At 47.3% G+C, this 19,119-nt stretch overlaps 1 pseudogene across 1 annotated transcript; it reads right to left on the minus strand.

Moving 5' to 3' along the window:
• Nucleotides 1-673: 673 nt before the first annotated feature.
• LOC311327311 (tyrosinase-like) lies at nt 674-17,637 on the minus strand (annotated as a pseudogene). The gene is made up of 9 exons: nt 17,611-17,637; nt 16,942-17,134; nt 16,325-16,853; nt 15,629-15,763; nt 15,301-15,394; nt 14,483-14,630; nt 12,416-12,455; nt 11,555-11,696; nt 674-705 (listed from the first exon to the last, which is right to left on the minus strand). The product of its transcript is annotated as a tyrosinase-like (transcript).
• Nucleotides 17,638-19,119: the final 1,482 nt, after the last annotated feature.

Below are 19,119 nucleotides of genomic sequence, written 5' to 3' on the forward strand. Positions count from 1 at the left end.
AGTGGTCGTCAGTAGTCTTGCGTTCACACCTCTCATATTAGAATGAATGGAACGAAGTAGCCCTGATCCAGGTCCAGGACTAAAGAACAAGAAGAGACTGCACCTTTTTATCTGTGGAAAACAAGGAGGAACATGGTCAGCACTGGACATTCAATATAAGACCTTACATAAATGAAGGGGTCACTAAAATGCATGTCAGAATAATAATGTCATAGTAATGTCAGAACTGGTCACTACCATTACATATCCAGAAGAGGGCGGCAGGTAGCCTAATGTTGAAGGGACATTTTTCCGGTCTCAGGAGGCGGGCTCTAGACAGGATCTCAGTGAAACGCGTCATTGTTCCCGGCTTTCACCGATTGGTTAAGAGTGTATATAAATTGTGTTTGTAATCTGTCTCTCTTTACCTTGGGGACTCTTCAATGTCGAACACTGATTTTAAAGCCATCTGAAGAAAACAAGAGACGAGCTCTTTATTCTTTTTTGAGCAACAAACGTTTTCATCACAACCTACTCACTAGCCTTTCACTGGCTAGAATAGGCTGCGACAATCTTCAATTCGGTAAATTGTAAGTTATTTTTTATTTTGAAAAATTACGGCGCAACAGTTTGGGGCTTCGGTTCAGGAAGTGATTTTTGCCTACATTTACTTGTTCTTTAAAATCTTTGGATTTTAATCCTGGAGCCGATCCAACCAGGGGGTCACTGGAGGAAAACAGGGGAGGGTCATGCGTTTAGTCCAAGGGAGGGTTTTTTAATTTGAGTCCAGGGGAGGGTTACTGTTTTTGTTTTGTTTTTAGTCCAGGGGAGGGTTAAGTTATATGTCTACACATTTGAATCGATCAAAACAGAATAGTTTATTCATCTCTTCGGAATTCAGCAAGCTGTTTTGTATGACCACGCTGAGAGGGAGGCGCGTGGAGTGAACAGATACCGACATGCGGTCTGTTTTCACTGCAATTCGCTGTTGCTGGTCGGAACTGCGCGCTTTCACTTCTTTTATTCGCTTGTGACATTAAATGGGGAGCATTGTTATGGGACTGTTGTGTTAGAACCCCCCACTAGAGTTACGTTGTAATGGTAGGTCCCACACACAGTAGACTATGCTCTTGTCTCCAGCCTCGTTATTGTCACACAAACAAGCATGACCATACGACGTCATCAATAAGCAAAACTAGGGGTCACAACCTGTGCTGACTCGAAAACGGAAGGCGTTATTTTCTTCCACCTTATTAAAATGATTATTGTCGATTTGGTGGATATATTTCCGTTAGGGGGAGGTTCACGCATTTTTATTCCCGAGTTTAAGTGCTCTAGTAAATTTGGAATGGTCCCTTATTTGATTCTGCGGCGCGCTGTGGCTTCTACCATGCGGACTTGTGGTCACGATTGATCAGATAGTTGGTTGGCCTGTGTTCCACGATTGAAACTCTTCAATCAGTATCCATGCACACCGTGTCATAGAAATTTCACCACCTCACCACCTCCCTCAACCTTTCACATAGCTGTGCTAATCTAATTTATGACAGGATGACCTCTCCAGGAGGTTGATACTCCTAGACGTTGTCTGCTCCAGAATAACCATCCTTTGTCCCATTGTCCCTGCCAGATTTACCGCCTTTTCTCATGTGACGTGTCTGTATTCTTGACCACTATTGATGATGTCCGCCATTTCTTATGACGTGTACAAATGGGTTAGACAATCACATCCCTGGAAGCGTCATACCTGTGTATTGCTTGAATATAAGGCGGCGCAAGCCTACTTCACTTCTGCTGGATACCACTCACGTGCGTTATCCTGGAAGTCCTTGCGCTCATATGTTTTCTCAATAAACCAGACTAAACCTCTTTGAGCGAACCTTGGCAAATCTTTTTACTTTAGATCAGATTTAATTCCATTACAGTTGACCGCAATGGTCACTATAGGCTACATATACACACTGTACATACAAACTTTAAAGTAACCATTTAAATACATTTGTAAATATTACTTACTTATTCAATTCAATTCACCTATAACATTTCTGTGACCTTTTGGGATGTTTGCTTTGGTATTGTAAATGTATGTTTCCCATGCCAATAAAGCCCTTTGAATTGAGCTAAAATATAGAAGACATACAGATAGTTATCCATTCATACTTGCAGAACAGATAGATAGATAGATATGGATTTGTGTTTGTAAAAATGTGCTTTACTGAGATGGAAAGCACAGGGTGTAATCTTACCAGTCTCAGTATGCTCTCCTGAGAAATGTATTGCAGTCTCAATATTTTTACTTGTTTCGCATGGCTTGGACATGCCATGTCCCCTGGTGCTTTTTTTCACTGTTCCCACGGAGGACTATGTGCAAGTCATGCCAAACGCCTACAAATATTCAGATTGCGATACATTTCACAAGAGAGCATAATGAGACTGGTAAGATTACACCCTGTGTTTCCCGCGCTTTCCCGTCTCAGAAAAGCACAATTATCATAGTTTTCCAACTTATTTACAGGTGACCCATTGACTTCCATTGTAACCCAGTGAGAGCTTGCAGAAAAACTGCAGCTATCTCAATACTGAAACGACCAATGAAATGATGGTCTTTGTTTCAGGTTCATGGTAGACGGACCACAGATAGGGCTAAATGTCCAAAATAGCACACTACCCCTTCAACCAAACTGTAAAATACATTAGCAAAACTTGTGAAAAGGAAATCAGTTACAGCATCACATTATCTCAATTAGTCCATTACTTGTCAGTCCAACTATGACATGGATTTAGTGAGAAAAGAGAAGAGACAGTAAAAGAGAAAGTAGCAGAGGGACAAAACAACCCCAGAGAGGGACGCACAAGCAGACAGAACTAAACATGCTGCAGAGCAGCCAGCCAGCAGAGCTACACAGATAGATACAGACGCACAAGCAACCAGAGATAAAGAAGCTCTTAGGAAGCATACGTCTAGGCAGAGACAGATGGAGAGAGATGCACACGCAACCAGAGATGAGCATAATGCTGAACAGCATGCCACTAGAGAGACAGAAACAGCAGGACCCAGACATGATAAGGGACTGTGATAGAACTAACAGAAGGAAGTTCATAGAGAAGCAACTAGAAATGAATCCAGAGGCCTATAAACAATCAGATGCAAATAAAAAGGCTATGTTAAGGGAAAGACTTCATGAACAATTAAACAGGACAACAATAGGCAGGCTTTTTAGAGATCGTGTCAGGGATGGACCCATCTTTGCATGTGTAAACTGTAGAATAATGAGGCATTACAATCAGGTGAAGAAATATGAACACATGTTAATTTCTCAGATTTCCAGAATCTATTCTGCTGCTCCCACTCAAAATAAACCACCTCTCCAGTCTTAACTTTCCTTCCCTCCCTCCCTCCCTCCCTCCCTCCCTCCCTCCCTCCCTCCCTCCCTCCCTCCCTCCCTCCCTCCCTCCCTCCATACAGTCAGACCCTACATCTCACCCACTTGGTTTTCTCCCTCCCTCTCTTCCTTCATCCTTCCTTCCTTCCATCTCTCCCCCCCTCACCAGTTTGTTTTTAAGAAACCATCCCTCCTTTGTCCTAGGTATGTGAACTGTGCCTGTACTGAGGAAGAGCAGAACCTGGTAGCGTTTCAGTACCGTGGAGGGATCCTGTATCGCTGCTGTCGGCTTCTGGCTGTCGGGGAGGAGCTGCTGGTCTGGTACGGACAGGAGTACAGATACAAGAGCATCTCCTTCGACTACTTCTGGGACAAAAAGAGCACCACTAGAGGTAGCTGTCCTAGACTCTCCTTCCCTCTGTCTTCTCCTCCATCTCTCTCTCATCCACTTCTTTTCCTTAAAGCTGAAACAACCAGAGGTCTGCTAGTCATAATAGTAACCGCTGTCCAAGTAGCTCTCCTCTTCCGGCCTTCCTTCTCTCCTCTGTCTTTTTCCCATGGTGCCAGACAGCAGGCAAGACGTGGGCATACAGCGTGAAATTCAGGACACTCATGGATGCAACGATACAGGGGACAGTATGTGATGCACTGACATGGCGCCTGTGCAAATTGCTGTTGTGGGGCACGCAAATTGCCGATATTAGGCAGCCGCGCTATCTATGAACAGAATGGAATGCTCTTAGTTGCCATGGAACATGGTAGCTTGACATAAGTTAAGGAGTGCTGGCTAGCTTATTCTAGCTATCTAAGTTAACACCGTGGGCTTCAACGTATTACATGTTTTCTCTCCTATTTAGATTTCGTCACTTCTTTTCTCTCTCCTCTGTCGCTTTCCCTCCGAGCTCAGCCAGAGGAACCTGTTGCATATCTTTCTCTCTCCTGTCCACAATCTGAAGTCGTCATGTGGTTGTGTCCCCCCCCCCCCCTTCACTAGCTACATATAATCACCCTATACAGTATTTGAACTTGTACTAAATGTGTGATAATCATTTTAATGTTTGTGTGTCTCTCTTTCACTCTCAATCCCAGAAGTGATGTCAGACTTGCCCCAGGTGTGCTCCTGGTCCGAGTGCCAATTCTCCTAAAACTCCCAGATCTCCCTCCACAATCACATCAAGAGCAGCCGTGACAACCTCTACATCTCTCTGCTAAGGAACGGAGAGATCAGACCAGAGACTCTCCCATCCTGCTCCTCTTGATCACTCCCTTTCACCACCTCCAACACCCCGCTCACTGCAGCTCCTGGCCAGAGGCAGAGAGACATTGACGAGCCAAGATCGTACCACTGTGACCAGTGTGGGAAGAACTTCAGTCTAAAGGCTAATCTCAGGACGCACCAGTGTGTTCATACAGGAGAGAAGCCATACCACCGTGACCAGTGTGGGAAGAACTTCACTATGTCAGGACACTTAAAGAAACACCAGCGTGTTCATACAGGAGAGAAGCCATACCACTGTGACCAGTGTGGAAAGAACTTCACTATGTCAGGAAACCTAAAGACCCACCAGCGTGTTCATACAGGAGCGAAGCCATACCACTGTGACCAGTGTGGAAAGAACTTCACTACATCAGGAGAGTTAAGGACACACCAGCGTGTTCATACAGGAGAGAAGCCATACCACTGTGACCAGTGTGGAAAGAACTTCACTACATCAGGAGAGTTAAGGACACACCAGCGTGTTCATACAGGAGAGAAGCCATACCACTGTGACCAGTGTGGGAAGACCTTCACTCAGTCAGGAAAATTAAAGATGCACCAGCGTGTTCATACAGGAGAGAAGCCATACCACTGTGACCAGTGTGGGAAGACCTTCACTCAGTCAGGAAAATTAAAGATGCACCAGCGTGTTCATACAGGAGAGAAGCCATACCACTGTGACCAGTGTGGGAAGACCTTCACTCAGTCAGGAGAGTTAAAGACACACCAGCGTGTTCATACAGGAGAGAAGCCATACCACTGTGACCAGTGTGGGAAGAACTTCACTAAATCAGGAAACTTAATTACACACCAGCGTGTTCATACAGGAGAGAAGCCATACCACTGTGACCAGTGTGGAAAGAACTTCACTTCTTTAGGACACTTAAAGAGACACCAGCGTGTTCATACAGGAGAGAAGCCATACCACTGTGACCAGTGTGGGAATAACTTCACTTCGTCAGGAAACTTAAAGACACACCAGCGTGTTCATACAGGAGAGAAGCCATACCACTGTGACCAGTGTGGGAAGAACTTCACTACGTCATCAGAGTTAAAAACACACCAGCGTGTTCATACAGGAGAGAAGCCATACCACTGTGACCAGTGTGGGAAGACCTTCACTCAGTCAGGACAATTAAAGATGCACCAGCGTGCTCATACAGGAGAGAAGCCATACCACTGTGACCAGTGTGGAAAGAACTTCACTAAATCAGGAAACTTAATTACACACCAGCGTGTTCATACAGGAGAGAAGCCATACCACTGTGACCAGTGTGGAAAGAACTTCACTACATCAGGAGAGTTAAAGACACACCAGCGTGTTCATACAGGAGAGAAGCCATACCACTGTGACCAGTGTGGAAAGAACTTCACTACATCAGGAGAGTTAAAGACACACCAGCGTGTTCATACAGGAGAGAAGCCATACCACTGTGACCAGTGTGGGAAGACCTTCACTCAGTCAGGACAATTGAAGATGCACCAGCGTGCTCATACAGGAGAGAAGCCATACCACTGTGACCAGTGTGGAAAGAACTTCACTTCTTTAGGACACTTAAAAAGACACCAGTGTGTTCATACAGTTCATCCAAGAGCTGCACAGAGTTCACTGAAGCCTGCCTCAAAAAGGACCCCATCTTTGTAAGCAATAGTGTGCATGTGTGTGTGTTTGATATCAAATTGACTTTTATGATCTGAAAATCAGTCTATATTCTGAACATCTTTATTGTTTATATTCAGAACATCTTTATTGTCCCTGGAAGGCAACTAGACATACTGTACAACGACACATACAGAACAGTACAAGAAGAGTTTACACACAAATCCGCCCCCCCCCCCTCCCTACTTTCTCTCTCTCATTCTCCCTTTCTCTCTCCTCTCAGGTTCACCACCAGCTATTGAAGAAGCGATAGATGAAGGAGAAGGGAGTTGGAGAAAGAGAAAGACCTGTCGTGGAATTTGGAATGGACCTGGTTTCTTAGGCCTTGATTACACTACTGCGTTTTCGCCTACATTTGTAGCAATGACTCTACCGCAGCCAAAATGAAGCTCGAACCCAGAGGCCTCAGGATACGGCTGGGGCTACGTTTCGGCACTCAAAATCTGGAGCTGTGTTCTAGTGTAATAGGCAGATCCAGAGGCTTTTGAAAAAACTAGGAAAAGGCCTACGTTGTAATGCTGTATTCAGTTCACATTATAACAATCGGACAGGTGACTTACGAGTTTGAGATATATAGCATCTTAGTGGATACGATAGTTAATCAGCCAAGCGGACTGATCTTCTTTGTTCCCGACCAAATAGTACCTTCCTCACACCAGTCTGAACTTTCGAGCAATCCTGCCCTTTTCTTTTTGAATAATATTCTCAACTCTCTAATATATAGTCCTTACAATCAGTTTGTTTAAGTCCTTCATCCATTCCCTCACGATATAGCTCGCATATTACGACGAGACTTGAAATGTGCACCAGACATGGAACAAACACTGGGATGGAAATATATTTGTTGGTGACTGTTGGTTGGATGTCTGGACAGCTGCATTTTAAACTTGATCATGATGTATATTTTTTCATAAACCTTTTTTAATAAACAATGTATAACCTGAGAGAGGTACTGTAGGGAGTTCATTTGTGTGTATGGGTGTTTGTGGCAGAATTTGGGTCATTTACTCAAAACTCATATCTCAAAAACCCAAAATGACACTGCTGATGAATCTTAGCTTCTCCTAAATAATCAGAAAGATCAGACACAAGAAGACAAAGAACCTTCAGCTTCCAGAATCAGGTCAGGATTGAGAAAGGTCACGTCAGTCTCAGGACCACTGTGTCATCTGTTCTCCCAAGGTGTGGAGGCACCATTCATCTCTCGTGAGCCCAGGGATCTACTGGAGTGTAGGGGTGTGCCCGAATAAGAATACGGTATTCGGATGAGTACAAATAGTAGCTTTTTCCCGAATAGTAAATTCGTACGAATATTGTAAAAAAAATATTCGGGAGGGGGGAGAACAGTCAAATATGTATGAGCGAGCGATACGCACACGTTCGTGCTGATATAGGCACTAGGCAGGCAACGAACGTAAGCAGCACCGAGGGCTTTGTCCCCAGTTAACTGATTTATTGAGACAGTTATTGGATTTTGTTTTCTTGTCGTAGCCTACCTGCTGCAATAGCCTGTAGAGGAGGACCGGTAGCTAGCTTGTTAGCTCAGTGTAGTATATCTAGCTAACGCTAGCTATTTCAGCTACGCATGCTCAGCCTCTCACTAACCCCCCCTTTTCTTGAATACTGTAGGTCCAGCAGATGCAAAAATGAAAAGGAAGGAGAAAAGTGGTGGCATAGCCAGCTTTATTCAACCCCAAAAAACAAAGACAGGAGGGGAGTCAGACAAAAGCGAAGAGCAGAGTAAGGGACAGGAGAACAGTCAAGGAAGAGAAGAGAAAAGCATGAGTAAGGGAGGAATGGGCAATGAAGAAGAACTGAGTGATGACTGTGAAGAACAAAACATCAGAGACCGAGACAGAGCCATAGAGAGAGAAGAAAGTGACTCAGAAAGAGGGGGAGAGCAGAACAGTGATGAAGAGAGGGACAATGATGGACAGACCGACAGGAGCAGTGGCACTCAGATCCATACTACAAGTCCAGCTGGACCTCATGGTACAGTATATTAGTTCACTGTTAACAGATTCCTATATAACAACATGGCTTTCATGTTCTCGGATATTGGCTAGTGTAGCCTGTGGTGTTGATTCTTACTGTAGCCTACATGTTCAGAATTGTGCATGGTTTAGGCTGGTGTTGAAGTTAATGCAAGGTGCTTCACACTAGGCTGTGAGTGGGTGAATGGGTTTTGACTAAGACAGTTGAATTGTTTAGTAAGTACTGATACAGTAGTAAATGAATTGCCCTAATTGCTTCTTTTCTCTCATTTCAGAAGTATCGAAATATAAAACTGATGGACCGATGCAGCCACATCTGAACACCTTTCCACAAACCTTATGGGGAGGGGCAAGAAGATCTTTCCACAGTGAGTGGTACACGTTAGTGCACGTTAGTGGTGTAGTAGCCAGATATGATTTGATTCAGTCTATGAGTTGCAGTAAAAGAGGTATGGAAAACGGTCTCCGCCTCGTTTGTTCATTTACAGTAAATACGGCATCCAAATATATCACAGTGTGAAGAGGCAATTGCTGGATTCTAATAACCCTGCTTCACATAATGATACGACACATCCCGTCCTCGCAAATCAACTCACAATGAACGATACGACCATGGATGTATTGAATACGACTGACAATATACCACGACATGAAAACAATACTTTTGGAGTTGAGGACAATCTGGATATCATACATAGTTTGTTTGCAACTAGGTTTGACAGCAGGACGATTTATATGTTTCACAGCAAATATGCAGTAGCCTACACTTCTCTCATTGCTATCTAGCAATATCAGGTACTACAGTCATAGATATATGGGTACAGTAGGCTATGGAATAGCTAGTTTGGGTTGCTAGGCTCATTGGTTGCTAGGTCGTATCCAGGGTTGAGAGACATTGCTGAAAGAAAAGGTAACGGACATTTTCCATTTCACTTACGGTTCCAAACCCATGTTAACTATTGGATGTCATCGCTGTTCCTCCAAGAAATATTATATTTAATTTGTAATTCCATAGCAACGTGATTAAGCAGTTAGGGACTATAATGACACTCAGCAGTGAGCAACACATAAATAACATTTCTTTATATTTTAATGTAGAAAATGCGAGTAAATGGCATATATTTATTTATCTTTGGCATGTGGGGCCATGGTATAAGCGGGATAATCAACTCATAGGTGTGCGTTAAACGGTTTTAAGGCACTTTGCGGAGGCACTGAGCGTCGGGTGGTTCTTCGCCTCCACGTCGTGCCTTAAAACCGTTTAACGCACACCTACTCGTTGATTATCCCTTACTGGATAAACGAGGCGGAGACCGTTTTCCATACGTCTGGCTTTTTTTACTGCAACTCTTAGACTGACGTTACAAAATCATATCTGGCTACTACACCACTAACGTGCACCACCACGTTATAACACAAAGTGAAAAAACAGTTTTTGATTTAGGGACAGTGAGTTGTCTGGCTATCATAAAGAGTTTGTTGGCAAATAGATTTGACAACTGGACAATGGATGCGTTGCACAACAAATATGCAGTATCCAACACTTCGTTCATGGCTACTGTAGCTAGCAATGGTACAGCAGGCTATGGGATGAGCTCATTTGGGTTGCTGTCAAAGCCGGCGCATTGATTTAGATCGGTAATTAAACTTCAGCCGAACTACGTGTGCGTATACACGGTTTTAACGCACGTCTGCTGGCCAATCAGGAAAGAGTATTAACCCAGGCCATGGTATAAATATAATTATAGATATAATACATTGTATATAAAATAAAAAGTTAAACAGTAAACAGGGTTTAGTCATTATTAGGGCTGGGTATCGGTACTCGATACCTTGTAGTACTGGATCGAAACATCTTCAGTCAAACCAGTACTTCATTCGATCCTTTTTGTATTGAGATCTAGGAAAAAAAGACATTGTAATATGGTCCAATCACCGCAAGCGTTCTTCAATTTAATGTGAAATCGACTGCAACCCATGCTGCAACTGTGAGTTGTTGACACAGTTTAGCACGCTGAGATAATGCCACCAAAGCGCTCAAAGGTATGGTTATACTACACGCCTATGGCGTATGGTAAAAATAAATGCATAAAAACACGGATTTCCCCCATTACCTAGCTAGCTAGCATTAGCAACCCTACTGTAATGCATTGCTTAGTGCATTGGTTACTTAGTGGTATTTTAACTTCTGTAGCAGTGAAATGTGTTTAGGCTAACGTTATTAACTAATGGTATGCTTAATGTTAAGACCCCCCTAGGCCTACTACCACCACAACTGCTACTGCTGATGTTACCACCCCCAGCAGCAGCCTTGACACACCGTTCACATTAGCTGCAAGGTCACGGATGACTGAAAAATGTGTAGTCACTGTCAGTAGTTATATTGTAATAAATGCAGTTTGAAACTCTTTTAAACACTTTCAAAATGTATTCTTGTACAAATTATTTGAATGTGATAGGATTGATGGCATTTTACATAACTGAATGCTTCCATTCACATGATGGTTATGGAATGGAAAAAATTCAAAAGATAAATTCAAAGTATCGATTGAAGTATTCAATTGGTATCGGTATCACTTTAAGGGTACGGGTATTGGAACTGGTATCGTAATTTTTGAAATGATACCCAGCCCTAGTCATTATATATGGGGGCAGGTTTGTTTAAAGAGTGATTACTATTCGCTGTGCTACCTCGGGGTAACTGGTTTCCCTGGCCCATCACTCCCAGGCCCCTGCGGTCGATCGACACGGTCACATCTCTTCTCTGTCTTGGCCCCGCAGGGGTGGAACCAACTGCCCACTGATGTCAGGACAGCAGAGTCGCTGCCCATCTTTCACCGCAGGCTCAAAACTCATCTCTTCAAGAAGTACTACCACAATCCTCCCTCTTAAACACCTATTGTATTTGAGATTGCTATTGTTGCACTTTGCCTTCAGCACTAGATTATGTTCTTAGTCACTTGTTTTAGAAAGAAGATGCACGTGTGAGTTCTGGTGAGTAGTAGTACATTGGCTTTTCCTACGTTAAATGCAATTATTGTAAGTTGCTTCGGACAAAAGCGTCAGCTACATTGAGTATGTTTGTGTGTGATTGTCAGTGCAAAGAGGGAGACACGTGCAGTTTGAGCATAGAGGCTGGGCACCCCTAAAGGGTTGATCCTAGAATCGTCCCTGATCTAGAGTGTCTGGACTGGTGTGTTTCTTAGTGCAGATGTGTGTGTGTGTGTGTGTGTGTGTGTGTGTGTGTGTGTGTGTGTGTGTGTGTGTGTGCGAGACTGACCAGGGTCGAGCAGGTAGGCGTACTCGTATCCCAGGGCCTTGTTGGACAGGAAGTCGTCTCCGTTGCGGAAGAGGGGCAGGAAGGGCACCATGTGGTATCCGTGATTGTGTCCGATGGGGGCGTTAGCCTGGGGGTAGCTGGTCTGGGGGTTGCTGGTCTGGGGGTAGCTGGTCTGGGGGGGCTGGTCTGGGGGGGCTGGTCTGGGGGTAGCTGGTCTGGGGGTAGCTGGTCTGGGGGTTGCTGGTCTGGGGGGGCTGGTCTGGGGGGGCTGGTCTGGGGGTAGCTGGTCTGGGGGGGCTGGTCTGGGGGGGCTGGTCTGGGGGGGCTGGTCTGGGGGGGCTGGTCTGGGGGTAGCTGGTCTGGGGGGGCTGGTCTGGGGGTAGCTGGTCTGGGGGGGCTGGTCTGGGGGGGCTGGTCTGGGGGGGCTGGTCTGGGGGGGCTGGTCTGGGGGTAGCTGGTCTGGGGGTTGCTGGTCTGGGGGGGCTGGTCTGGGGGGGCTGGTCTGGGGGTAGCTGGTCTGGGGGGGCTGGTCTGGGGGTAGCTGGTCTGGGGGGGCTGGTCTGGGGGGGCTGGTCTGGGGGGGCTGGTCTGGGGGAGCTGGTCTGGGGGGGCTGGTCTGGGGGGGCTGGTCTGGGGGTAGCTGGTCTGGGGGGGCTGGTCTGGGGGTAGCTGGTCTGGGGGGGCTGGTCTGGGGGTAGCTGGTCTGGGGGGGCTGGTCTGGGGGGGCTGGTCTGGGGGTAGCTGGTCTGGGGGTAGCTGGTCTGGGGGGGCTGGTCTGGGGGTAGCTGGTCTGGGGGGGCTGGTCTGGGGGTAGCTGGTCTGGGGGGGCTGGTCTGGGGGGGCTGGTCTGGGGGGGCTGGTCTGGGGGGGCTGGTGGGTCCTCAGCCAGCGCTCGTAGATGCTGGGACGGGGGGGAGAGAGGAGCGGTTAACCCGTCATCCACACCTCGCTCCGATTCCACTCCTCATACACCCAGATGGACATTAAAAGAGTAGTAAAGGGACAATGCATGTTTAGCCCTGTTTTAAGGTTACTTATGATCATATACAATGGTTCAGATCAAAACGTTGACAAAACTAGCACTTTTGAGAAAGTCTGATAATTGCTCTACCACCGTTTAGGTCATACAATCGATGTGGATGGGCACATTGAAAAATCATTCAAAAAACATGTTTAACTCTCAATTTCAAAGAGAAGAAGCTCACCGACGGTGTAATTGGTGTCCGTTGGTGTTCTGACATCAAATTCGCCGCAAAGTATGAATCCTGTAGGGTTTTATTGATCATTTTATGAAATCCATTGACTTGTATTAACGCGACCGTTGTAGATGTGTAGATCAATCCGCAGAGGGGATTCAGGAAGCGGAACTACTTACGGTAGCTATTGTTATTGTTTATGTTGCTAGGATACCTAGTTTGACCAAGTTTACACACGTATGTGCTGCGACTAAATAGTTCTATACTAAATATAAAAAAAAAAAGCCTTTCCAGATGAACTAGAATCTTACTTTATGGCAAATGATGTCAGAACGCCAACTAACACCTTGGTGAGTTTCTTGTCTTTGAAATTGAGAGTTTAACATGTTTTTTGAATTATTTTTTACGGTGCCCACCCACATCCATTGTATGACCAAAACGGTGGTAGAACAATTATCAGACTTTCTCAAAAGTGCTAGTTTTGTCAACGTTTTGATCTGAACCATTGTATATGATCATAAGTAACCTTAAAACAAGGCTAAACATGATTTTTCCCTTTACTACTCCTTTAAGTTATGTATAGAAGGACTAGAGTACGTTGGATATTGTATCGAAGGATTAAAGTTGTTCTGGCAAAGTCTACAGTTCTGTCTGTCATTGACAGGGCTAGTCTACAGTTCTATCTGTCGTTGACAGGGCTAGTCTACAGTTCTATCTGTCGTTGACAGGGCTGAGGCTCTGTGAAACCTACCTCCAGCCTCGTAACGTCTCTGTTCTCCTGTTCTAGAGTGCTTTGTGAGGACTGAGGTAGTTGTGACCATTAGAGAGGCTGTGGCCCCAGAGTGACCTCATTACTGTAACGGTGCAGATGAGGCTGATGATTGTCAACACGCCACATGGAACAACACCTGGTAGCAGGAGAATGGAACGTATGCAAGTGTGCAGCTGTCCTTCTGTGTGTGTGTGTGTGTGTGTGTGTCTGTGTACTGTATATCTGTATTTATTTGTGTGTGTGTGTGTGTCTGTGTGTCTGTGTACTGTATATCTGTATTTATTTGTGTGTGTGTGTGTGTGCGTGCGTGCGTGCGTGCGTGCGTGCGTGTGTGTGTGTGTGTGTGTGTGTGCACCTGTCGATGAAGGCGTGGTGCAGGAGGAAGACCGGGTCGTTGTGAGTGAGTGAGTGTGAGTGTGAGTGTGTGTGTGTGTGTGAGTGTGTGTGTGTGTGTGTGTGTGTGTGTGTGTGTGTGTGTACCTGTCGATGAAGGCGTGGTGCAGGAGGAAGACCGGGTCGTTGTGAGTGAGTGTGTGTGTGTGTGTGTGTGTGTGTGTATGTGTGTGTGAGTGTACCTGTCGATGAAGGCGTGGTGCAGGAGGAAGACCGGGTCGTTGTGAGTGTGTGTGTGTGTGTGTGTGAGTATTTGTGAGTGTGTGTGAGTGTGTGTGTGTGTGTGTGTGTGTGTGTGTGTACCTGTCGATGAAGGCGTGGTGCAGGAGGAAGACCGGGTCGTTGTGTGTGTGTGTGTGTGTGTGTGTGTGTGTGAGTATGTGTGTGTGTGTGTGTATGTATGTGTGTATCTGTCGATGAAGGCGTGGTGCAGGAGGAAGACGGGGTCGTTGTGAGTGTGTGTGTGTGTGTGTGTGTGTGTGTGTGTGTGTGTGTGTGTGTGTGTGTGAGAGTGTGTGTGAGTATGTGAGTATGTGTGTATGTGTGTGTGTGTGTGTGTGTGTGTACTTGTCGATGAAGGCGTGATGCAGGAGGAAGACGGGGTCGTTGGCGGAGCCCTGGACGGAGGACATGGAGCCGTTCATGAAGACGTGCAGCGCGTTGTGCATGGTGCTCCGCCCCCGCACCGCCAGCCCCGTCGCAGGGTCAGTGAAGCCTGCGGGGTCAGAGGTCAGAGCCAGGGTCACCTGGGTGTACGTGTTTGTGTACTTTCTTTGTGTGTGTGTGTGCGCGCGCGTGTGTGTGTTAGAGAGAGTGAGTGTGTTTTTGTGTGTGTCTTCTGTGTGTGTATGTTCTCTGTGTGTGTGTGTGTGTGTGTGTGTGTGTGTGTGTGTGTGTGTGTGTGTGTGTGAGAGAGAGAGTGTGTGTGTGGGTGTGTCTGTGTCTATGTATGAGAGTGTGTGTGTGTGTGTGTTTGTGAGAGTGTGTGTGTGAGTGTGTGTGAGTATGTATGTGTGCATGTACAGTATGTGTTATTTAATAATAATAAAATGTGTCGTCCTGTAGGAAGCTTGGGGAGCTCATTTACCTCAGGACTACTAACATGACTCAGCAGTGTTCCCTGCTTTCATTCTCAACATATTTATAATACTTTTTTGTATTCATGTTTATTTGTGTTTATTCCAATTCTTTCTATAGTGTTTTTACAATAAAATAAACACTTACTGCCCTGATAAATAGCTTTAAACAGGATTTTCTTTAGTGGCTGTCTAAGACTTTTGCACAGTACTGTACTGTATGTATGTGTGTGTGTGTATGCAAGTGTGTGTGTGAGAGTGTGTGTGTGTGTGTGCGTGTGTGTGAGTGTGCGTGCGTGCGTGTCTCACCCTCCAGGGCGTTTCTGAAGCTCATGTTGGCGCTGCGCTCCATGGCGCCGGTCTCGTAGTCGCGGAGCCCCAGGACCTGCTCCACCTCCAGGACCTGCTCCACCTCCAGGACCTGCTCCACCTCCAGGACCTGCTCCACCTCCAGACCTGCTCCACCTCCAGACCTGCTCCACCTCCAGACCTGCTCCACCTCCAGGACCTGCTCCACCTCCAGGACCTGCTCCACCTCCAGACCTGCTCCACCTCCAGACCTGCTCCACCTCCAGACCTGCTCCACCTCCTGCTCCACCTCCAGGACCTGCTCCACCTCCTGCTCCTCCTCCAGGACCTGCTCCGCCGAGGTCGGGAGGCGGGGCACGAGCGACGGGTCCTGGTTGCCAGGGTTACGCAGCAGTGGCCCCTCCCCTGTCCCGTTACACAACACTTCTCTGTTGTTGTAGTCCTGTGGCTGGGTGCAGATTACCTACACACACACACACACACACACACACACACTCATCCCTCTTGTACAGAGAGACACCATACTTCACTTACCACAGACCAGGGGTCATTGTGTGGTCAGACACACACATTCTTACATTCTGTTTCACGCCAATGACCAATCTAGCCTCTCACCTTGTATTTGACCTTTGACATTATCAATGGGCCAATCAGAGTCCTCTGATGATGTTTGGGGTGGGTCTACATGATGACCAGCACTGTTGACAGACATGCGGGTGCTCTGGTTTGCATCATTTGATTGGTTTTTCTGATTGATTTGAAGTTGGTCCGATTGTCTGTGATTACATTTTGGCCACACCCACTGGCAACAGCACTACGTTCAAACAGTTTCAACCCAAATCCATCCACCCCTGGAATTATTAAAGGGGAACTTATCTTATCTTGAACACAGTGAGGCCAGGTAACCCTCACCTGAAGGCCTGGCTGCTTTTCTTGGACTACCACTGTGCTGTATTATCCATTCATGAAACATACAGGTACACACACACACAACACACAACACAACACACACACACATGCTTACCTTCCAGGAGGAGAAGACGGAGGCGGGGCTGATGAGGTTGTGCTGCCGCGGGCTCCGCCCCCCCATCAGCTGGTCCGTGCAGACGTGGCAGCCGCTGGCGTCCCTCCAGTCCCAGTAGGGGATGGAGAAGGTGGGGTCTCCCAGTGCAGCAGGTAGACGCGGCGCCAGGGCAGGAAGGCGGCGGCCTTGTGGGCGAAGTCGATGTCCTCCCACACGTTCCCGGCCCCGCCCAGCAGAGCGTCACGGGACACGTAGTAGTGCGTCCACACGAACAGGTCGTACACGCTGACGTCGGCGAACAGGGGCCGCTCGCCGTCCACGCCCATCTGGGCGCGCGTCCCCGTGGCGATGACGTAGTCTGGGCTGACCGTGTCCTTGGCCAGGTTGAGGTAGGAGCGACGGCGCTCTGCGGCCCACAGGCTCAGGACGTTCCTCCGCACCGACGCCGTCCGCTCGCCGCAGCCCCTCCCCCGAGAAGCCGAAGTCGCACTCCTCGCAGGCCACGCCCCCACACACACACGCGCGCACGCTCAAGACAATGTAGGCTATGGTATGATTATGACGTAACCATCTGAGTTCAGTTCGATGGCTTTATTAAGATGAAAGTTGTTAAATATCATTCAGTCGTGCGGTCGTAGAAGAGCAGGGGCCGGCGCTCGTCCACGCCGCGGTGGGGGTACTGGGGCCCGTGGGGCTCGTCCAGCAGAAGCCCCGCCCAGACATGGCGCCGCAGGCGGGGCCGTCGCCTTCCCACACCGGGCAGCGCTGCTTGGTCCGCAACGCCTCGGGCGTGGCGCAGGGGCGCGGGAACTGGCCCCGCCCCCGACCTCTTGACACTTGTACAGTAAGTGTGCAGTATGAAATAGAATAAACTATATACTGTATGAACCAGTTAAAACCTATTAGTCTTATTTCCCCCTTTTGTTATACTTGCACACACTGTAACCCACGGCGGTCAATAACAGCAAACACAAGTCTAATCAAATCTAGTGTGATGTTCTAGTAAACGCTCCACCCACACAAGCCTGTTGATGAGAAGACTTTCCTTTGAGAGACCAAGAGATTGAAGATAGATTGAAAACAAACCAATAAATCAGACAACTGAACAATATAATAGCCTACAGTGCTTTTATTATTGACATTATTGTGTTATTCCAGATGGTGTATGTGATTACAGACTAGACCCGTGTAGGGCTGCCATGGCCAGAGGAACGTGTTGAGTATAATGACAGCTTCTAATATCAGACCCCCAACTCCACATTCCACTCCGCAGTGTGTGACTGTACTTTAGCCACAACACAGCGCTCTCGCATCATGTGCGGAGGAGAAGCTTCTACTGCAGGGTTCTCCGGTCAGCTCGCGCTCCTCCGGATCATAACCCGGTCACATGCTACCGTGGCAGACCAGAGCCCTGTACTACGAAGCTGGATCACGGTTAGCGCGATAACTTCAGGTTCAAGACTGGTTCATCCGTATCACGAAGGTGGATCTCTTTTCACCGCGTTATATCGCCATCACACACACACAGACACACATCAGGGTTTGCCACACCTCTCCCATGATGCTCTTATCCTTTCTTGCTCTAAAAATGTAGTTTGATGTAATGTACTGCTCTATATATGGCTCTGTGTGCTACTAACCATGTTCTGCCTCCCCTCTCCCTAGTGCCTCTCTCTCTCCCTCCTATCTTCTAACCAGGTCCAGTGGATGCCCCACTGTCACCAGCAGACCACCCTGAGACCGATAGATACCCCTGTGTCTGCTGCAGATGTCGTAACAAATTAGTTAACACACACACACGTACACACAGACATACAACAGTCCACTTCCGGCTTTAGGCCTGGGCCCAGTACCCCCTACCCCTCACCCTAACCCGGGTCCGTATCCTCTTCCTACCCCCACCCTACCCCTGACCCCTGCCTCTACCTGGACCCAGGCACACTCACACACACACTGACATACACCAGTCCTGGGCTCAGATCCCCTTCCCCTCACCCTAACCCGGGTCCGTATCCTTTTCCTACCCCCCACCCTACCCCAACCCCTGCCTCTATCGGGGCCCAGGCACGCACACACACACACACACACATTAGTGTTTGCCACACCTCTCCCATGATGCTCTTAGCCTTTCTTGCTCTGAAAATGTAGTTTGACGTAATGTATTGCTCTATATATGGCTCCGTGTGCTACTAACCCTGTTCTGCCTCCCCTCTCCCTAGTGCCTCTCTCTCTCCCTCCTATCTTCTAACCAGGTCCAGTGGATGCCCCACTGTCACCAGTAGACCACCAGACCCAGGCACACTCACACACACACTGACAGACACCAGTCCTGGGCTCAGATCCCCTTCCCCTCACCCTATCCCGGGTCCGTATCCTTTTCCTACCCCCCACCCTACCCCTGACCCCTGCCTCTATCTGGGCCCAGGCACATTTATGCACACACAGACATACACCAATGTTTGCCATGTCTCTCCTATGATGTTATTAGCCTCTCTTACTCTGAAAATGTAATTTAATGTTATTTATTGCTCTATAAATGTTCTTAGCCGGTAGACAAACATACTCCAGGAGCTTGCTCGATCGCCTCATTGAGAGGGGTCAGGGAAGAATTTTTACAGCTCAATTATCTGGCCCCCGGGTGATACTGTTTTTTTGCTTCCCTCTGGAATATGTAGGGGTGGGACGTCTGCCCACCTCCCTTGTTCTCTGTAAAGAGCATTGTGTTGCCTCTGGGTATGAAATGCGCTATATAAATAAAGCTTTGATTGATTGATTGATTGATTGATTGATTGATT

The sequence above is a fragment of the Borostomias antarcticus genome, assembly GCF_949987555.1.
Source record: "Borostomias antarcticus genome assembly, chromosome: 31".
Taxonomy (NCBI): Eukaryota; Metazoa; Chordata; class Actinopteri; order Stomiiformes; family Stomiidae; genus Borostomias; species Borostomias antarcticus.